This window comes from Nelusetta ayraudi, unplaced genomic scaffold, assembly GCF_046127955.1.
Source record: "Nelusetta ayraudi isolate G7.1 ecotype Tasmania unplaced genomic scaffold, CSIRO-AGI_Nayr_v1 ptg000173l, whole genome shotgun sequence".
In the NCBI taxonomy this organism is placed as follows: Eukaryota; Metazoa; Chordata; class Actinopteri; order Tetraodontiformes; family Monacanthidae; genus Nelusetta; species Nelusetta ayraudi.
Window position 1 is genome coordinate 211527 of NW_027466222.1, and position 20325 is coordinate 231851.

The 20325-nt window shown below is 43.8% G+C and overlaps 1 long non-coding RNA gene across 1 annotated transcript in view; it reads left to right on the plus strand.

The window, feature by feature from the left end:
• Positions 1 to 14342, plus strand: part of LOC142880861 (uncharacterized) — a 71766-nt gene extending 57424 nt beyond the window's left edge. Inside the window, exon 4 of the long non-coding RNA XR_012925479.1 lies at positions 14191 to 14342. This is a non-coding gene — a long non-coding RNA (uncharacterized LOC142880861). The remainder of the gene's footprint in view (positions 1 to 14190) is intronic.
• Positions 14343 to 20325: the final 5983 nt, after the last annotated feature.

A 20325-nucleotide genomic window follows, 5' to 3' on the forward strand; every position in this document is an offset into this window, starting at 1 on the left:
AGGCTGGAGTTAAGAAGTGGAGATTTTTGCAGAGATGCACGTGGTTCTCTTTGTTGAAGAATGTGAAAATAAAACTGGCGATGTATCTAAGATAACACAAAGCGTGAGCTGACAATCTTTTTGTGAGACATTGTATGCTGCAGATTTTTATTTTTGGCATTAATTTCTCTCAGAAAGGCAGCGAAGGCAACAGGAAGGCCTGCGTCTAGAAGACTGGCTCCGTCTGTTAGAATACGCTGTGCTTCACGTGTGCCCACGCGGCTGAACAGTAGCTTGTTTGTCTTGCAGAATAATCCTTAATCAACAATCCAAACCCAAGCATAGTCTTTCATTATCCCAGGATGCGTGCCAGCTTGGCGCACCCTTCAACCCCTGTCTGTTTGAAACAGGAATCTCCTGGAACAGGAAACCCACACAGCAGCACGGCCTGACTCTGTATGTGTGTGTGTGTGTGTGTGTGTGTGTGTGTGTGTGTGTGTGTGTGTGTGTGTGTGTGTGTGTGCGTGTGCGTGCGTGCATGTGTCGGTGCGTGTGTTTTTGGTATGCACACACGACAGACAATGAGACAGACAAGTGAAGTGGTATAGGTGAAAAGTGCACAACAGGGCAAGAGCGTGCACGTATTGGAAGCACCACTGCAGGCCAGGGTCATAAACAGAATGTGCATGCACGCACACACAAACACACACACACAACATGTGCACACTGCATGCATCATTTACATATAATAGTGAGGTACTGTAGCAGGGATTAACTCTACACAGACACATTATTAGCCAAAGACTTGGGTGAGTTGTGGAGGCTGCAGAGAACCATCTTTCTTTCATTAGGCCCGCAGGCCTCAAGGCATTTATTACACTGAGAGCAGGGCCTGTGTGGGCTGTACAGTAGGCACCACACTTGGCAGTGACTAATTCACTGCAGCAGCTTCAAATGATTTAGACTTTTCTCTTAATATCTTTCATCATGTTGCTTATTGAAGGAAACCCGATCCAAGGGAGCTCATTAGGTCAATGAATTGCTGGTACGATTGATGTGCTATCATTGAGTCAATAATGATTCAATTCTCTTCATCTTAGTGGTGCAGGATTTATTTCTTTTTTTTAACCAGCGTCTACCTCATTTATGATGGTACTTATAAAACTGACAAGTGAGCTATTGACTCATTCATTTAGTTATTATTATTTAATGAACGGGCATGTGGAATTCATTTGAAACACACAAACTGATACAAAAATAGCATTTCACTAAGCTTTTACTGGTTTTAATGCTTGGACTGCCGCTTCACAGGCTCAGTGTTTTGCAGCCCAATGGGAGGAGCTGTCCATTACTGTGACACGTTGACAATTTTCGTTCTATCTTTGAAAAAAGGTATTTCATATCAGGCTGGTGGGGTCAGACGAAGAGACAGGTGCCGACAGGAAGTGATGGATGAGTCTCCTTTAAAAGGCCATGAGGGAAATAATAGACAGTCCAGTGACCTGACAATCTCTGCTTGAGCTCTGCTGTCCAAAGCTGTCGGCCTGAAAAATGTCACTAATTAGGAAGCACGCTAATGTAAAGGTAGCCGCACATTCGGTCCACAGTGCCAAAAGAACCACCACCAAATTGAAAAAGTTGCTGACATCCTTGCTGTGATGGGAACAACAGTATTTTTATTCACAGAAAGAAAGTAAATGAAAACCTTTCATTGCAGTTTTTTTTGTACTTGTTTTTTTTCCGTACGGATTCTAAAGCGGAATTAAAGGATTTGAATGGGTCCTATAATTTCATCCTTTTGCAGCCCACATAGTCAGTAGCAGACAGTTTCAATGGGATGCCTAATCTGGTCGTACATAAACAGCTCATTTACATGGTCACAGACACAATAATTGCTCTTCCCCTGCATCTTTTTTTTTTTTTTTTTTTTTACATCAAACCAAATATGAAATCAGGGTTTTTTAAAACCGCTGCCAGTGTGTGTAAACCTAAAACAGTTTGACAAAAAGACCTTCTCCATTATAGATTTTAATCAGTGGAAAGCTTATCAGTGGAGGCAGACTTGGCAAAACGTCCAATTTAAGAGAATACAAGGCCTTATTTACTTGCATGAGAAAACTTTTTTGATTGAGACCTTTCAACTCTGGCCATTATGAGATTCAGTCGTCTGACGCCAGCCCTGAGGAGAGAGTCTGGAAACGGAGACCATGAAGATGGAAAAGATAGTGCAAGACTGAAGGGTTGGTTGGGTTTTTGGTCAACAGAGCTCAGCCAGACGGGAAAAACATTGACCAAACATGACTGTCTGCCTCGAAGCCCCTCTGAGCCCGCGTCTCACGGCTCCATCTTGGAACACGCTCCCTTTTATGCTCATGAATATCAACGTGCAGTGAAATACGCCTGCACATGTCTGATTGCATTCAGTTTGTCTTGTTTCCTCCAAATCCACTGACTGCATGTTAGGGTACGTTTTGGGCCTCAATCTGTGTAAGTGTTCTTTACCAAGTGTGATTCTGTAGAAAAGAAAAAAACAGAATGATCAGTACTCATTTTGTCAGGCTGATCAGACGACTCAAGCACTAGATGAAGGCTAAGAATTGGGAAAAACACCAGTGTGACATCAGTGTGGTGAAGCCACTGGCTTCTCAAAGCGGGGGGCTGAGCCTGTGGGTGCGTCTCTCGTGGTTATTAAAGCAAGACACACAGCAGAACCGCAGTGTCCACACATTAATGGGGAGAGGCAACAATACAAAAAGCCCCCTGTACTCACCGTTTATTTAGCTTTATTAAAAATTCTCTTTGCAGTGGAAACTGGGCTGCTGCAGCCCTTTGGTTTCAAGGACTACGGCTGCCACAAGACACAGAACCTTGTACAGATACTCATTACTAAATCTCCATAATCTACGTGTGTGTATTTTTGATTGACCGTGTGCTACCTTGGCCAGCCTAGATGTTGGAGAGGCCTAAATGGCATCAGACTGAGATTCAGCAGTGGCCCCAACGCTTTGATCCTCAGGCCGGTGCACACTTGATTTAGTGCGTCCACAAGTCGGGAGCTTGGCTGCGTGTTTCCAACACCCTAACAGGAATACCTCCCCGGCTCAGGCTATGGGCAGTATACCAGACAGGAATAACAACCGTATGAAGCCAAAACCATAAGAATAGTTCCGTTTCTCACCACAGGCATTTATAGCATACAGTAAACAGCAGGAGGAGTCGAAATAGCCGCGTTTGCATCGACTCCCGTACAGGAGCCGACGGAAGGATTTTTGAGATTGGCCTTGTGGTGTTTTTCGGATCTCGCCAGTTGCCTCACAACCACTGGCATGTCTGTCCCTGTCCCTTTGCCCAAAACAGCCGTGTTTTTCAGTTTTTTTAGTCGCTCAGCACTTGACACCACTGACTCGGGGAGAGAGAGGTGGGAAAGAAAGCTGGCCAAGGACAGGGCCGCTTTGTTGGAGTGGGCTGGGCTCTGTGTGTGTGTGTGTGTGTGTGTGTGTGTGTGTGTGTGTGTGTGTGTGTGTGTGTGTGTGTGTGTGTGTGTGTGTGTGTGTGTGTGTGTGTGATGGTTACATAGTGGGAGGGTGCCGTGTACTCAGGATCCCAGTGTTCCAGGCTGGAGCCTCTGCGGCCTCCATCTGCAGCACCCAGCAGCTCTCTCTCCACCGCAGCACCAAACTGTCATCCACCTCCCATCCTTCATTGGGCGTTTTTTAATTTTTTGTTTTGTGTCCACCATGCCAGCCTCTAACTTTCCAAGTCCACTGGAAGAAGCCTTGAAGGCGGCTTTTGTTTTTGTTGAAAATGAAATGTTTTCATTCTTTGCTCCGGTGCCTCCACTCCTCTGCTTTGTTCCCCCTTCATCTCATCCTCTTGTATACAAACTATTTGAACTCCCAAATATGTTTATTTATATTTTCACGTAATATTTGATATCTTCCAGGCGTTCAGCTCTCTGCCGTCTGTGGGCAAAAAAAAAAGCAGCCTTGCCGTCCTCCCAAATTTCATCCAGAAATTGCAAACTGTAAAAGTTTGTGTACGCTTTTATGATGGAACTATTTTTGCAAGTGTACAGCAAAGCGAGCCAGGTTCAACCTCCCCCTTTTGCCCTTTTGTGTCTTTTTATTGAAAGTGTTGTTTGCCCTTTTTCCCTCCCAATGAAAACATTAGACCCGCACAAAGAAACAATGCAGGACTGTTATAACGTTGCCGTGAGTGACGGCCTTCTGCTGCCAGCTGGACACCCGACACGGCAGCATGTGACCAACAACAAATCTGCTTTTTATGTTCTTGTAGCAGCTCATTCTTCTGTTTGCAAACACATGGTCCCTGAGTCCTTCATGAGCTGAAGCCCTCTTCATGAGCTGAAGCAGTGTGCCACTCTCATGACTTATTAGTTCTTGATGACCACAATATCCCCTGAATGAAAAACAAGCAAAGAGTTTCCATAATGTGTCAGATGAGCAGTGAAAGCTGCCACCACTCGAGTTGTGGCACTGCATCGTGCTGAGACCTATGCGATTTTGCAACTTCACATTTATTAAGACGTTTACTGCAAAAACAATCAAGGAACGTTGTTTGCCTCCAGTGAAGAGAAACATTGCAACGTGTCCATTTTCCCTCAGCCATCCGAGGAAGTCCTTGTGAGAAAGGAAAAAACCTCCTGTTGGGCCAAAATGTTGCGCTTCCTGACTAATTCAACTCTTTGTGTGTCAGTGTTGCAATTTAGCTTTGTATTCTGTCCGTGTTGAGATAAATGAATCAGTTGCATACGATTGAGTCATTTCCTTGATGGGACGTTGTTTATGCGAAAGGGGCCCGTTTTGACTTGAAATGCGTAAAAACTGGCCAAAACTGGTTTTCCTCTCAGATAGGAAAACACAGCTGAATTTTTATGGGTTGCAGTGGAGGAACAAGTTTGGGACTTCTGGTTTGAGAGGCAGCACGGCCAGCGACCGCTCTCTCACTCTAGCCGTCCAACTCACTTCAGACAAAGTTCAGTGATATTGAAAACAGTGGAAGCGATGAGCGGTGCGACGGCACTAATGCTGAGCTCAGTGGCTGTAATATATACAAAAAAATGTTTGCCAGAGCTTGATGCAATGCAGACTGCTCGCTTTTGCAGTGCCGCACTGGAAATGTAATCGGAGGATGCGTCATAAATTGAGCTGGTGCCGCATCAATATCTCTATGACACAGCCAGCTTGAAATGCTCTTTTTTTCTTTCCCCAGTTATCTATGCAAGGCTTCTTTTAACCTCAGCCAACTCGTGCGTAGAAGTTGGGACACTATGACGGTCGCTGTCATCGTCACGACCGTCTATCGTAAGGGTGCAGCGACTCTTTATTGTCTCTTCACAGACAGCAATAATCTAGATTTATCTTTCGACCTCGGCCTACACGCTGAGAGTTATGATTAAAATGGGGAGACCTCCAGTAAGCCTTTTCTGGGCCTTCGACAGAAGGAAATTATGACGAAAGTGGGACCGCGGCTTGCCGAACATTGGACATTATATTAAGTGGACAAGTCCAGTGGATATCCCAGGATGGATTGCCGTAAGGAGGTATTTCCTGCAAGCGGATAGACGGCTTAGAGTGAGTGATGTGGAGGGCTTTAACGGCCCTGACAGGCTTCTCCACTCTGCTTGTATGTTGAGACCGCTAAAGTCTGCAGTCATCTTGTCCTTTTCCATGTTCTCAATGGAATAGATTGACTGCCAGCTACGACCACACTATCAATTAAGCGTCCTCATTAGGGCCATTTAGAGTCTCCAAATCCTCACTGGTAGTGCGTCTTTTTTGTTTTCTCACTCAGCGCCTACTGTTTCCAGAAGCCTTCAACTGTTGACTATTATGAGTAAACTCTTGGATGTTCTTCTCCCTTTCTCCAAGCTCCTTCAAGGCTCTTTAATGTGTTTAGCCATAGAGAATGTTTTCATGATGTCAGTCTACAGTGCTTGTACAGGCCTCTGCGGCTGCTCTGACCGTGACCTGATAACTTAATTCTTCTTCAGAATAGAGATACTCCACTGCTGTGTTTGTTAAAGCCATTTGGTTTCTCTAAACAGAAATTGTTGCCTCTCGTCGTAGAGAGGCAACGCGTTGGTCAGAGAACAATGACGAGTGACCAAATGTACAATGATCCTCTGTGTTTGCAAACTTGTTTTTTCCCCCAGTAGTGCATACCTTTACATAATCTGAGGCCACATGGTCCTCAAGGCAGTGCAGACGTGGATGTGATTGATTACTTGTGTACAGTGTCGAGAAGCTTTTAAAGTGAAGCAAACTGGACTCTGTGTGTGACTTCATCAAAGTTGCTTAAGATTAATAATTCTGGCAGCGCTTTCTATTTTGGTCTTTGCTCGGCCGTCTTAGTTCACTCAGATGCAGGTCACTCCGACTGAGGTCACTAAGGTGCCAGGAATAAAGAGAATTCACGCTTTCTCCTTGCAGCTCTTCACTAGAACAAAAGTTCCTGTAAAGGATCACAGTTTCCAGTCTTGTCCAACAGTTTGTGAGTTTTCTTTGGTTCAGTGAAGTGATGCAGTAAATTACTCTTTTAATGCAATGCCAAATGCTTTATGAAATAAAAAAGATATTTGTTTAAACCTAGATTTCTTATTCTGTCCAAACAAATGTGCAAAAAGTCAAAGACACTTGTGTGATAATGACATATGGTGAAAAGATGAGGCAAATCTTCTTGGCGAAGCTGGAAGACACATGTGTTGCAGAGCCTGTAGATCCACAGCTCAGTGGTTCAACTGTATCCGACCCACGTGATGCCAAGGAACTCTCCACTTCCTCCATCCAGTGAAGCAGTCACACACATTCGTGTGCATTATGTACAATTACAAATGCACATACCGTTCTGAAAGGACTAAAATGCTTTTTTGTGTATGTGTGTTGTGTGTGCATGTGTTTTGGTACATACGCACAACAGACAAGGAGACAGACAAGCAAACTAATATAGGAGAAAAAGAACATAACTGTTCAAGTGCTGTTATTGGAGGAGTTTGCATGTTGGAGTGGAGGTAAATTTGCTTGTTCCAAATGATCTGTAGGTGTCAGTGTGGACGCTTGTTTGTCTGTATGTGTGTGTTGACCCTGTGACAAACTGGTGACTTGCCCAGACCCTCCTTCACCTTGAGACAGCTTAATTGTAGGTTGATATGTAGGTTAATGTTCAGGTTAAGGTTAAAGTTAAGGTTGAGGTTGGGGTCAAGATCGGGGTGAGGCCTCGGCCGTGGAAACAAACAGGCCAGTGTGAGTCCTCACATGATGGAGAACATAGAATGTTCTATGTTTTTGTTTTCAAGGTTATATATTTGTGTTCCTCAAATTCAAAAACTGGTGGTGTGTGTGTGTGATTAATGGCCTGTCTGCTAATGCGTTAATGGTGTGTATTCTTGTTTAAACCAGGTCTGTGCTGCTCGCTCAGGCGAATTGTAATGCGGTAATGGTTCTTTTTCGTCCCGCCAGGAAAAGAAGTAATGGAGTCACTCAGGTGTGTTTGAGAGCAACCTGCTCCAGACCTGCTGGGACAGGGGCTGGTGGAACGCACTCAAAACCAGATGGGCCTCTAAGGGGGGCGGGGACTGTGGAGTTCTGTAGCATTTTTTTTTTTTTTCCAATAGCATGTGCTGGCCTTATTTGTGCGGCCTTGAGTTTGATACACCGACCCCTGGGGAACGTTATATTACGTTATAGGCAACGATTTATTTTGGAAAAGATTTTATTTGAACGGCAAGGGTTTCTCTGCTCACTATTAAGGGAGGCGGGGGGGATTACGTTGCCCCTTATCAGAAGTGTGGCGACGCTCCGTTCCTGGAATCTCGATAAACAAATGAGCATCAGATTGTTTAAATCTCTCCCTCTTTTTGAAAAAAAAGAGCAAGAAAAAAACTTGCTGTGGTTGGAAGTTTCCACTTTCACTCCTCTATTTTCATTGGTCAAAAATCGATGCCGACATCCTTGACATTTCAGTTTTCCTCGCAGTCAGCAGTCGACATGGGTGATGAGACGCTAAGTAATGAGGTTTCGAAGCAAACTGCAGGAATCATCCTTTCTGAGGAAATGGGAAAAACATGTGCTTGTTCTAAATAAATAACAATATTCCCAGAGAAGTGCAACAAATTTTATGTGGTGTGTATGTCTCCTTGTACTCTGTGTGAGGGTATCTTAACAGTCTTTGGGGTTTTGTTGCCGTATTGTTTATATATATATTATATTAACGTGAGCTTCAGATTACCCCCACCACTAACTAGCGGCTGGACAGCTTTTGTATCCAACATTACAGGCTCACTTCTTGTCGGTCTCCCACTCTCCCCAAGCACTTTGGCACGATGATGCAGCACGAAAATGCAAAATACACTCCATGCCCAAACAAAATATGCTCACCAGCCAGGCTGCTATTGTCATAACTCACTGTTGCAAATTAGCTGTTGACAAATAAAATTTGATGGAGAAGTTGTTGGTGAGTTCTTTGTTTGTGTAACATTACATGAACTTCATGTCTGTGGTTGCCAGACTTTCGTTGTAGCACAGGGTTGGTTGTGAGGACCGGGTCAAAAAAGATTCAAATTATTCACTCGAATCGTTTGATAAAACACAGAACATGAAGGAATTTAAGATAAGTTATAAGAGAGGGAGGAGTGGGAGGAGGGGGAGGGACCACGGCTGACTGACAGCCGTGTCTTCACACTCTGCTTCCAGTGAGCCTCCTTCCGTCTGTGGGCCTTGGACCTTCAGCAGGTTCTCCACAGCCGCCTCAGTGTACGTGTCCACAGGGTGTGAAAACATTGCTGTTATCGCGATGGAAAACTCTTCCAGCTGTCATCAGATGGCAGGAAATATTATGAGTCCGTCTGCCGCCGAGTGTCTGTTACTCAGGGACAATCCTGCTATGTTTATTTTCTGAAACCGTAGACGCTCGGCCTTCCACATCACACAGACCAGGATCCCCGAGCCACAGCATTGACCTCACTACTGTTTCCGCATGTGGATGAGCTTTAGGGAAAGTTAGTAGTGTGTGTGTGTGTGTGTGTGTGTGTGTGTGTGTGTGTGTGTGTGTGTGTGTGTGTGTGTGTGTGTGTGTGTGAGTGAGAGAGAGAGAGAGAGAGGAGGAGGCTTTATTTTCGCAGCAGCGTATATGAAGAAGGGGGAAACTACCTTTAAGATTAGCGGGGGATCAGTGAAAGGATGAACAGAATTACAACAACATGGAAAAGCTGATGTTAAAGCTCCAAAACTGACAAGATTACTGTCATGTGTTTAGTCTGAAGCAGCAGAGGAGTCATTCACTGTATATATATTCTCTAATCCCGCCAAGTAAGTTCAGAGTCACGCTCATCAAGAAATGATGCAAACTGAGGCAGTGGGTGTTTTCATCAGTACGTCTTGCCTTCTGTATTGTTTACTCAGGTCTAATTTTCCAAGCGTCTGCTGTGTTTGCGGTAGTGCAGCGGGGACACGTTTAAGTCGCATTTCATCTCTTTTGAAGACGTTCTGAATTGGCTTCCTACCTTGCAATCCATGAGCTGTTGTTGTTTTGGAATTTCCCTCTCCAAGGTTGTTGGAGGCTTTCCACCCGTCGTATTTTATGAGCTCTGAGGAAAGTGGTAATGGGCATCCTCTGTAATAAATAAACTGTAATTCTTGTTTTAAAAGCAGAAGAGGGTGGAAAACAAAAATCGATGATGTTGGCCGTTGCAGTCAAGTGTAACGGGGTGGAGGTGTTTCCCTCTCAAGGCCAACAGTTTGAGCCTGTATCGCCAAGCAAGATGAACTGTTCCTGGCTTACTGGCCTTATCCAGGGTTGACTTAGCATGACAATAGCCAAACAGGATAATCGGTATCACAAGGCTGGTTGACCTGTGGACGCCTTCGTACCAGGGCTTGCCTCCTAGGCTACAGTCACAAGTTGGTGAGTACCTGCACCTGTGTGTGAGCAGAGCCGTATTTTAACCATGAGGAACAAAATCTGATTTTACAGAAGAAGTGAAACATTGTAACTGTAAGGGCCAACGATGGCAGCCGCCAGGAGGAGACAAAATAAGTGGCAACTCACCACAGACCGTATGAATGCGTAATTGTGAAATAGCGACATCTGACACTGATCACACTGTGAATCCAATGTATTTGTGGAAATAAATTAAATGTATTACCATTACCACACACACACACACACACACACACTCACAGAAACACACAGATACAAGGACATAAACATAACCACATAGAGGAAAAGGTGAGGGCAGCTTCCAAACGACTATCAGCCGCAGCCTCTCAAGTTACAGGAGCAAATTTTCCAAATCAGCGTTTCCTCCCGTTTCCTCCTCTTTGGCTTCTCTGCATTTGGAATCCTGTCACATGTTTCCATTTGGCTACAGAGGAACTGTAGATCATTCAACCCTTTCAGCAACTACTGCTTCAAAAACACTTTAGCCATTTACATGGTGTTTGGACTGCAGGTAATCGTCCAACCTCACAGTAATTCATTTGTTTTAGAAAATAAATAACAGCCCTAGAGCTGTCTAGTATTAAAAGAAAGACATATGTTTTTTTTAACTTCAAAATAAATATATTTCAACCTTTTTTTTCAATGTAAAACACAAAAAATGTCATTGTTAGGAGGATTTATTACTGTTTAAGATGTTATTTTTTTAGTAAAGAGATGAAAAGGTCCCATATTATTTAAAATCCACCAGTGTATCAATCAAACCCTGTCCAGCAAGCAGACTGTCCATTCACATGTTGTGTGCCAATATGTTTGGCCAATCAGATTGCTGCCACCCATGGAGCTGCTACTGGCTGAGGCTAATAATCAGGTGCTTGTGAGCACAGACAGGTGAAAGTACACAGTGAGGATGAAAATATATAGAAGACAAATCTTGCATGCTTGCCAAGATGTTTTGTCACTTTCCAAAAGGAAGACAATACAACCAGGAGGATGAAATGTGCTGGAGATCCAGATCGCTTGAGGGATTGTGAAGTGTGAAAGTCTGCTCCAGTGGAGGTTGGGGTAGAAGACAAAGATCTGAAACAGTCAAATGTGGGACCTTCTAGTTAAAAAAAAAAAAAAGGACCATGTGTGTTTGTTCAACAGTGTTCTGAGCCTGGCGTCCTCTAAACAAACAAAGACTCTGTTACAGTGGCGCTGACGCCGTAGATCCTCAACCTTTATGAGAGCGCTGAAAAGGCCTGCTGGTGGGAATGTGTGTAGATGGAAGGTGGTCAGCAGAGGCTACTGGGCAGATGACAGCGAGTCCTCCTGTGGGAAGAGAAGCCTAGTGATGAGGGCAACAGGCGAGAGAAGCTTTGAAGAGAGAGGACACGACCCGTCTATGTAAACTGGGGCGATTGCTGACAGATGGAAAGCCCTGAAGTCACTGGCAGAAGATTGCGGCTGCTCCTCCTCAGGATGCTCTGATTTTCCTTTCTGCAACATGCTTCAGCGCATTCCCGCCTTGATTTGGTCACTGACGTGTTGAGTCATGCTACATGCGCAGCACCCATACTTTCCCAAGGCTGCACTTTGATAAATCCTTGACAAAAAGACCAACATATCACCCCCAGGATGCCTTCAGCCTGTGACTCCATCACAGAAAAGATAACCTGCTTTTTTTCTAAGATCAAAGATATACACTTGACCCATGTGTAAAAGTGAAAAGACTAAAACAAAAACGCACAAACATCCAATTGTTTTTTTTTTTTTATCTTTCACTGTTTGAAAATCAAATACTCTCCATTGTTTCAACTTTTCACTTGACAAAATATCTTGTTTCTTTTCACGTTCACATCATGCAACTCAGGCAACACAAAACCTGACAACACGGAAAAGCTAAACTTAAAGTTAGACAGCACAAAAGTTGTGTCAGCTCTTTGAAAATATTCCATTTTAGTTTGTCAAAGTGTGCACACAGTTGCAAACCAAATATATAAGCCACACCACAAACTCAAAAGCTGGAAAAATGGGTTTTTCATAGATTATAAACATCTAAGGAGGTGAGCAACGCCAATTTTCTTTTCCAATGTTGTTTACGGCCTCACTGCGCGTCGGATTAGCCAGTTTCATTTTCCTCTCTTGCCTGATTTAGTTTTGTTTAGAAATCAACAGGCTAGAATTTGAAATGAGTCAAGTGAGAAGTATCCCAGTTTGCCAGTGGAAGGCAGAGGAGGGCTGGTGAAAGTAAACAGCAACATATGACAAGGTTAAGTGCTTTCCATAAATACTAAGCGCTCGCAGGCAAACTGTGCTGAAGGGTGAGCTTTGGCCTGGGGATCACCAGGACTTTCTTCACTTTGTAACTTGTCTTCCACATATAGTCCATGTTGTTCAAATGTAGCTGCACCCCCCGCCCCTCCACACACACACACACACACACACACACACACTCACGCACGCACACACCACCAATGCTTTTAATTTACAACAATAGACTATAACAAGTATGGAGACATTTAGATACTCAACAGCCAATCAACAATCATCCATGGTGGTCCTTGAACAGACTGAAAACTCAAAGATGAGACATTTGTATAAACTGAACAGGCATTTGGTCATTTTTGTTTGATGTATGTCCTTTGTTTGTCCGTAACTACAGGGCTAAATGTATACTTCTGAAGATCAGTGAATTCTGGACAGCTGCTCCACTGGGTTCAGGGAACTCTTGGTCTTCATTGCTGTCAACATGGGAGCTTTTAAAATGTTTATTAGCATCTCTGTTATTTTTAAATCAAGTCCATTAACTTGAGCAACTGGAAGTCAAACCGTGTTACATCGAGTATTTCTCTGTTACATCACAGCGCCTCCGTCGGTAATAATTACCAGAATCCCCTTGTTTACTATAACAGTGGTAATCAGTTTTGTGTTTGTTTGCCCCATTAGGAAGAGACAATGCTGGAGTGTGTTTAGAGGCATAGACTGAAACAGATTTGAAGTGATTAGAACTTATAGGAATCAAGAAGGCAAGAGTTATTGCCGACAATTTGCTGTGACAATTAACAGTTGGGCTCAATTAATCAACACATTGTGCCAGTCGTTGAAGAGACTTTATGTGTTGCTCTTTGACCTCGGCTCTTATCATGTGCAGGTGTTGTTGATTAGATTCTTTTGGGAAAGTTGAAGCTCTTAAAGAGGTCAACAAGGGCAGAACAGCAGCTTTTGAAGGTTTTTTCCACCAATGCTGTTTTACTCTTATGGAGTTGTCTTCTTCTGCAAATGCTGAGCGACGGATCTGTGGGCTGTAGTCACATTCAGAAATACTCGATGCGACTTCTGCTTCAGTCCTTTGTATGTTTTGGCCATGGCCACCATATTTAAAGGCCCGAGCTCCAACGGGAGGGGAAACACATGTTCTAACAAGGAACAGATGTATGGGCCCAGATTATTTATTGTTTCTTTTTATTACCGAACTTTTCAAAGACTTTTCCCTGACATTAGGTTGAACTGCATTTTGTGTACAAAATATCACTAAATGTATGTAATCGCACGGCTCTGTCCTGTGTACTGTTGTTCTGGCCGACCTCATAGCCACTAGTGTCTACTTGTGTTCCTTCAAAATTTCAAACAATAAAAGTTTTGGTTGTTGTTTTTCTTTTGTAAAGTCTAGTTTTGCTTAAATCCAGAGCATATGGGACCATTATTTATGAAAATAGGGCTATTACTATTTGCCACCATATGACATGAATGTGCGTGCACACACACGCGCACACACACGCGCACACACACACACACACACACACACACACACACACACACACACACACACACACACACACACACACTACTGCTTGTTTTTCTCTGTTCATTAATTTGAACTGATTTTCTTGCCATTAGCACATTTTCTAGTCAATCTGATTTTTAGGACCTCTGAAACTGGAAGTCCAGTTGTCAGAACTCAGGACTCAACTGGAGCTTGGAAAATGACCCCGTGTGCCACGAAAAACACACAATATCAAATGGAAATCCAGCCTTTTCTTGTTTTCCTTTTCACGTGTCTGTCTTTTCTTCCCCTCTTACTCCATTGCTTTCATGCTATTTTGTTTTTGAACATGTTTCTGGCACTTGCCCGCTCCTCTGACTGGAACCACTGTTGTGCTTGGATTCTAGTGGCATTGTTCTGCTGTGACTGCAGCAGCACGCGCTAGTACATTCAGCGGTTGTGGTGAAAGTGAGTCTTCTTCGCCTCTGGTTTCTCCTCCTTGTGATTAGGACTAAAAGAGACTGAGGTGGTGTCCAGCCCACCCGCTCTGACTGTGGAAGGACCTGGCTCCAGCCTGCGTGCCATGCCGTGTGTGGGCGTGGACGTGCCTGCCTGAGTAAACACCTCTCGGCCAAATTACAGTGCGCTGTATGGTTTGGAGGTGATGGTCAGTTGAGCCTTTGATCGTCGACTTATCTGGGAGGCAGATGTTGTTTTTATATGAACCTAATGTCATCTGTTCCCAGTCAGGAAAAAAAAAACACAAAAAATCTGACACCAAAAGTGAAGAGAAATTGCCAAGTTTTAAAGTGGAACAGATTTACAGTCTTTTGTTGGGTTTTGTGTTAAATAAGAAAGGAAAGGCGCTGATAAATATGTTTAATTTATAATTCTGACTGATTGCTCAGGACAATGTCCACGCTGCAAATGTAAGAGCTCAGTTTCTGGAACTGATGCATTGTCCCATTTTCTCTTAAAATCTGACTGGGTGTGAACTGATGACTGTCCTGATCTGAACTGCATCTGCAGAAGAACACGGTGATGTCACAGTACAGAATGGAAGTACACGGCTGCAGGCAGGATGCAGATCTCAGCCAAGCTTTTCAATGAGGCGATTCTACACTAAAACTATAATGTCTATTTTTATCAGTTAGTCCTGAGTGTGCACCATCATCACAGACCTCTCGATCTTGAACAGGGGTGGCACCGGGTCGAGCCAGAGCATAATATCCTTTCTTTGAGTTTTATTAGCGTCAGATAAGGCTGATTGCCATGTGATGCCACGCGTACTGTGCTCAGCCTGCCGGCACTGATCTGCTGCCAAAGCAAATATAAAAGGATACATTCCTTAATGTGTCTGGCAACAGAGGCGGGAAAGGAGGGGAGAGCCTACAGTGTGAGACAGGGCCTAGCAGAGAGATTTACTGGGAGACCTTCACGGCTGTTTTTTTTTTATATATATGAATCTTTTTTTGCTTTGTGGTTTTAAAAAAAAGTTGGTGTGTCTTTTTTCTCACCTCATTTCTATTTTAGTAGTTACTATGAGGGCTGCGCTACGCCTATGCAAGCGCATGTGTGTGTGTTTTTTCTTTTTTTTTTTTGCCTGGGCAGACAAATAAAGTACCTCGTTATCCTACAACCCGGTCAAGGAAGAGGAAACTGTGAGAGGAGCGAGGCTTGATGGCTTTTTAATCACAGCTAATAGCGCAGCAACTAATGAGAGTGGAACTGAAAACAGCCCCCCCGCAGCAGTGCATGCACGTACACAGCAAACACACACACGCACACGCGCGCCTGCACATTGCAGTCATTGTCCAGCTGGAGCGGCGTCTCCGTGTGAGTGTGCTCTCTGCTGGACACTTCTGCCATGACGCCGGGGCAGCAGGGCAGGTAGTCTCACTCTGCTCCTCGCCTCGTCTCTGTTTCTAAATATAGCCGAGGGCTTTTCATAAATGTCAGTGTGGCCTTTTATCAGATAAGATGCTGAAGCGACTCAAAAATAAGAGGATTGGCCCTCCATGTTTCTGTCTTTCAAGATTTGTTGGGGATTTTGTATCCAAAAACCGTTTATTTGTCCGGTGGGGACGCAGGATTTGGTCTGATCTCCATGACAACGCCCATATTAAACAGCGAAATGAACTTTCTGCCTCAGTAAACCTAATCCCCCAAGCCAAAGTTTATTTCTGCCTCTCCCCAACATCTGCATCGCAACTCTTGTGTTTGGTCCCAAATAAATGCATGCAGTTAATTTAACGTGATTTTTAATGGCACGGAAACCACCAACACTCACTTATGCTCCTAATCCTCCATCAGGCATGTGTCTGTTGAGCATATTGTTGATGTGGAATTAGTAACATGATCGCACATCAAAGAAAGACGTGGATGTTTTTGATGGCCTGTTTTTCAAATGCTGACTTTGAGGCAGAAGAAGTGAAATCATTGTTTTTCTTTCTCCTCGTTGCCTGCACAGCACTCGAAGGAGCAGCAGGAGAACCACTTGAACTGCAGCAACACAGCCAAAATGATTCCCTTAAATTGCCATATGTGTGAAAAATAGCTTTAGAGATGATATGAGATTGTGATCATTGAACTTTTTTGTCGGCCTTTTATTTGGGCTGTAAAGCTCCAACTTTTCCCCCATCCTGCCGTCTGACCCCAGAACATTGCCGTCGTTCTCTCTCTCTCTGGAAAATATGGGAAGAATTGTGGGAAAAGCGGATTATCACTAGATAGTGATGAACCACCACTTTCTTCGGACCATCACATGAAGGTGTTGCTGCTGTTGTTTGCTGAGGTTGAATTTGGAATTGAAGTTGGAAGCCATGAGGTTTTCCTTTTTTCTCTTTCGAGATTTTTTTTTCTCAACCATTGCATGTGTTTGGTGGCGGGACAAAGCACAGCTGTGACGGTTTGGTACAATAAAACAACAGAGCCTCGGGTCAATTCGATGGAAACTTTTCTTTTTTGGGAAAACAAACAACTGTTTCTTTTTTAGCAAATGTGTTCTGCAGTGTATCGGCACTGCTTCTATTAAGTCTTGCACAGACTCTTAATCAAAGATCGTTCATTGTGATGGTGGAGATGATGTTTTAGATTTAAAATTTTGTTCACACCAGGCAACACATGAGGTGTGTGTTGCTGTGCACTCTACTGCTGCTACCCGGCTTTATGCCTCATTCTACAGATGTAAGCCTTTAAATGTCTCTGGAAGGGTTGCGAGTGCAAAGGCTATCTGTGACAGGAATGCGTATTTACAACTTGGAATCTAGCTTTCTTGGCCACCCATGATGTAGAACCTCATTGTGAGGGTGTAAAAGCCTTTCAGTCAAGCGACAACATTTTTCAGGGATGAAACCACCATGAAATTCTGTGAGAATATTATGATAAACACACAGGAGCCTGTCTGCATAAGTAAAGAATGGGGACTGGTGTTTGGGACATTCTAATCAGTTTTCTTGTGCTGTTTCTGTGTATATTCTTGCCGGATACAATTTTATATTATCCCTCCGGTGTCCCTTAACATTTGACAAGACAGTGTAGATTAACAAATATTAACCCCTGCCATTTTAATGTGTCCATTTTATTGTTATTGCTTTGGGAGGAAGGGATCTTCTTAATTGACCATTGGGGACAACATATAAAAATGTCTGGAAGGATTTACTGTGCTATTCAAGCTTCATACCGTACAAACAGCCTTATTGTTGTTTTTCAATAACAGTGTTTCTCAAGTGGTGGCTCGCAACCCAAAAATGGTTCACAGGAAATATATATATATAGAGAAAATGTTGGGCCTAGTCTGGTCCAAACTGGGACAGAGCAGTGAAGGTGTTCCTTCACTGCTCTGTCCCAGAGCTCTGCCATTTATTACTTGTTGTGCACACCGCCAATGTCCATGCGCTCAAATTTGTGCCTTCTGGCCAGTTTGTCTTCTAGACAAGTGTGCTTCTGCACATTGTTGAGGCAGATGAAAGCAAAAGGAGCAAATTTAATGGCTACTTCATTCATATTGTTGGATATTACACAGAGTGCTGCTTCATAATAGTAACACAACTGCGCAATGATGAGTAATTCAATTTAAATGTTAAAAATCAACAATCTGACAGTCGTAATACAGTAATACAGTCAGTAATACTTCTAAACCGCCAGTATTCTTTATGGCTGTGTGTGTTACTGTGAAGAGGCCTGCTATAGTGTTTCAGACCAGACATATGTGGGGGTTGTAAACACACAGAGGATAAGGTAAATCACGACTTTGTTAGTTATAGCTGAGAGAGGATCCCTCATTAATCTGTTCCTACTAAGAATATCTTTCATCTTCATACTGTTTGTTATAGGAACTTTATTCTGAAATATGAATTTAATTGCCACTTATTCTCTTCATTTATTGAGAAATCAGCTGTTGCCAGCCTCAGGACATTAATATCCATTCAGAGGCTGTCCTCACGTATTCACACCCTGAACAAACCCCCACCTGCAGGAGGAGGAGGAAGTAGACGGCTCCTCATTCTGATTAGTGTCAGATGGTGCTCCAGAATATTTCAGAAGGGGCCCTTATACAATATGTTAAGTCTTTAGCGCTGAACACACATCATTTACACAATGAAAATAATCACCCACAAATTCTTAAACCTTCTAAAAGCACAACACTCGAAATTCTTCACAAAGCTAATTCAGGAGTACGGCTTACAAAACGCTGATGTGTATTAGGTGATTATTATTATTTTATTTCAGTAAACATGGACAGCAATAAAATAATAAAACATGCTTTGTCAACATCAAGCTGACAAGCCAGCAAAGACCGACTCGGTATCCTTCAAAATAATAAAGAATTGTGAATACAATTGACTGCTCGCTGCCTGTTTCCATGGTTATGACTGAAAGACTTATAACAGGACAACAACCTTGAACAGGTGCTTAACACAGGCATGCAGCTGCGGAGTTTCAAGCACTGGAATGCAAAGTTAACATGCACTGTGTCCCCCAGTGGCGGTCATACCTGCAGGACATTGTTGTTTGTCTTTAAATTTTCAACACTATGTGGGTGTGCGTCTATGTGCATGTGTCCCTCTCTCCGTGTGTGTGTGTGTGTGTGTGTGTGTGTGTGTGTGTGTGTGTGTGTGTGTGTGTGTGTGTGTGTGTGTGTGTGTGTGTGTGTGCGCGTGCGTGCGTGTGTGTGTGTGTGTGCGCATGTGTGTGAACTTAATAACATCCAGTAGACCCTGGGGTGGACATGAGTGAGCCAGGAATTCAGAGGTGCACAGATAGCGCTGAGGGGCTCCACTCTGCAGACAGGTGGACAGGTCGCTACAGAGGCCTCATTGTCCGTGGCTTAATCAGGAGGGCAGGTGTGCAGCTCGCCGTCCGCCTCGCCCCCGCAGCGCAGCGCACTCGCCGACTCCTTCCAGTCAACTCCTCGCTCGAGCTGTCTTATTAATGCAGCTCAACGTGCCTGCAGTCATGCCATTACGTTTGCTTTAATACAGATGGATTAGAAAATAATAGTCGGTGCACTCTGAAAGCTAATTAGGGCATGAGCTATTGGCCGAGTATTGGATGTGCAACGGCCTCATGGAGTCATGGAAATAAATGAACCCGTGTTGAATGCATAATCATTTTCAATTACTGGCAAATGAGCATGAAGTGGAGTTTTCTGCGGCTGAAACAAAGCAGGAGCGAGAGTGGATGGATTTCTTTTCAAGGCAGACGGTCCAGGAAGGACCGTAAAGAAGAATGTAAAGCAATTACTTCACACATGCAAGAAAGAAAACTGGCTGCAGTCGACAGTTAGTACAGGAGGGTTGGAGTTGTAGATCCACTGCACTTATAGAGGCTAATTGAGTGGAGCGGACTTGGCGTGGATAAATCTGTCAGTGGTGCGGTCTGGCTACGTAGATCCAGGTTACTGGAAGACTTGACTCTGCTGCTCAGCAGCTGGCTTGGACCCCATCCAGGACCTCATACTATATCCTGGAGCAGCTCCAAGCCTCTGGTTTGTCCTGAGGCTGCCTCGACCCAACCCCTGCCACCCTGCCGGACTTCCTCTTGGCACTGTGCCACACAAACACATGGTCTCATTTCGTGCAAGCTCTATACACTTTCTTTTATTTTACCTTCAAAGTTGTTGATTTTAAGTCAGTGTAAACATTAAGAACTCACTTCTTTTTTTCCCCCCTTGAAGATCTTGGATTGGGTTGATGTCTTGCAAGGCGCAGCGTACTGCTTTATTTTTTGCGAAGCCAACCTCCAATTAGAATAGTTGTCAGTTGGGTGTGGATGGTACTGAGCAGAAAAAGGTAGTAGCTTAGCGAGGGTCAATAGACTGCGGTTAAATCACACTTTCAACACTATGAGAGAGAACACATTCATCCAATAACATCCCAAATCATCAAATGGTTTCTCTCTTCATAATTTTCCCTTTGTCTTACCCTCCTGAAAATGTTAAAATAAACCATAGAATCTCTAACGTGTCTGTATTTGGTGCGACGGACTCGAGCAGAAGCTGACTTTAGACTTTGCGATGTGTTTGCTGACACTCCGATTTAACCTGCGGTGACATTCTGGATCTATTGCTGTTTACGCCACCACAAGGCCACCGTGTGGTCCAGCTCATTGTGTTCTGGCGGTTTACCTCCATCTGTACACAC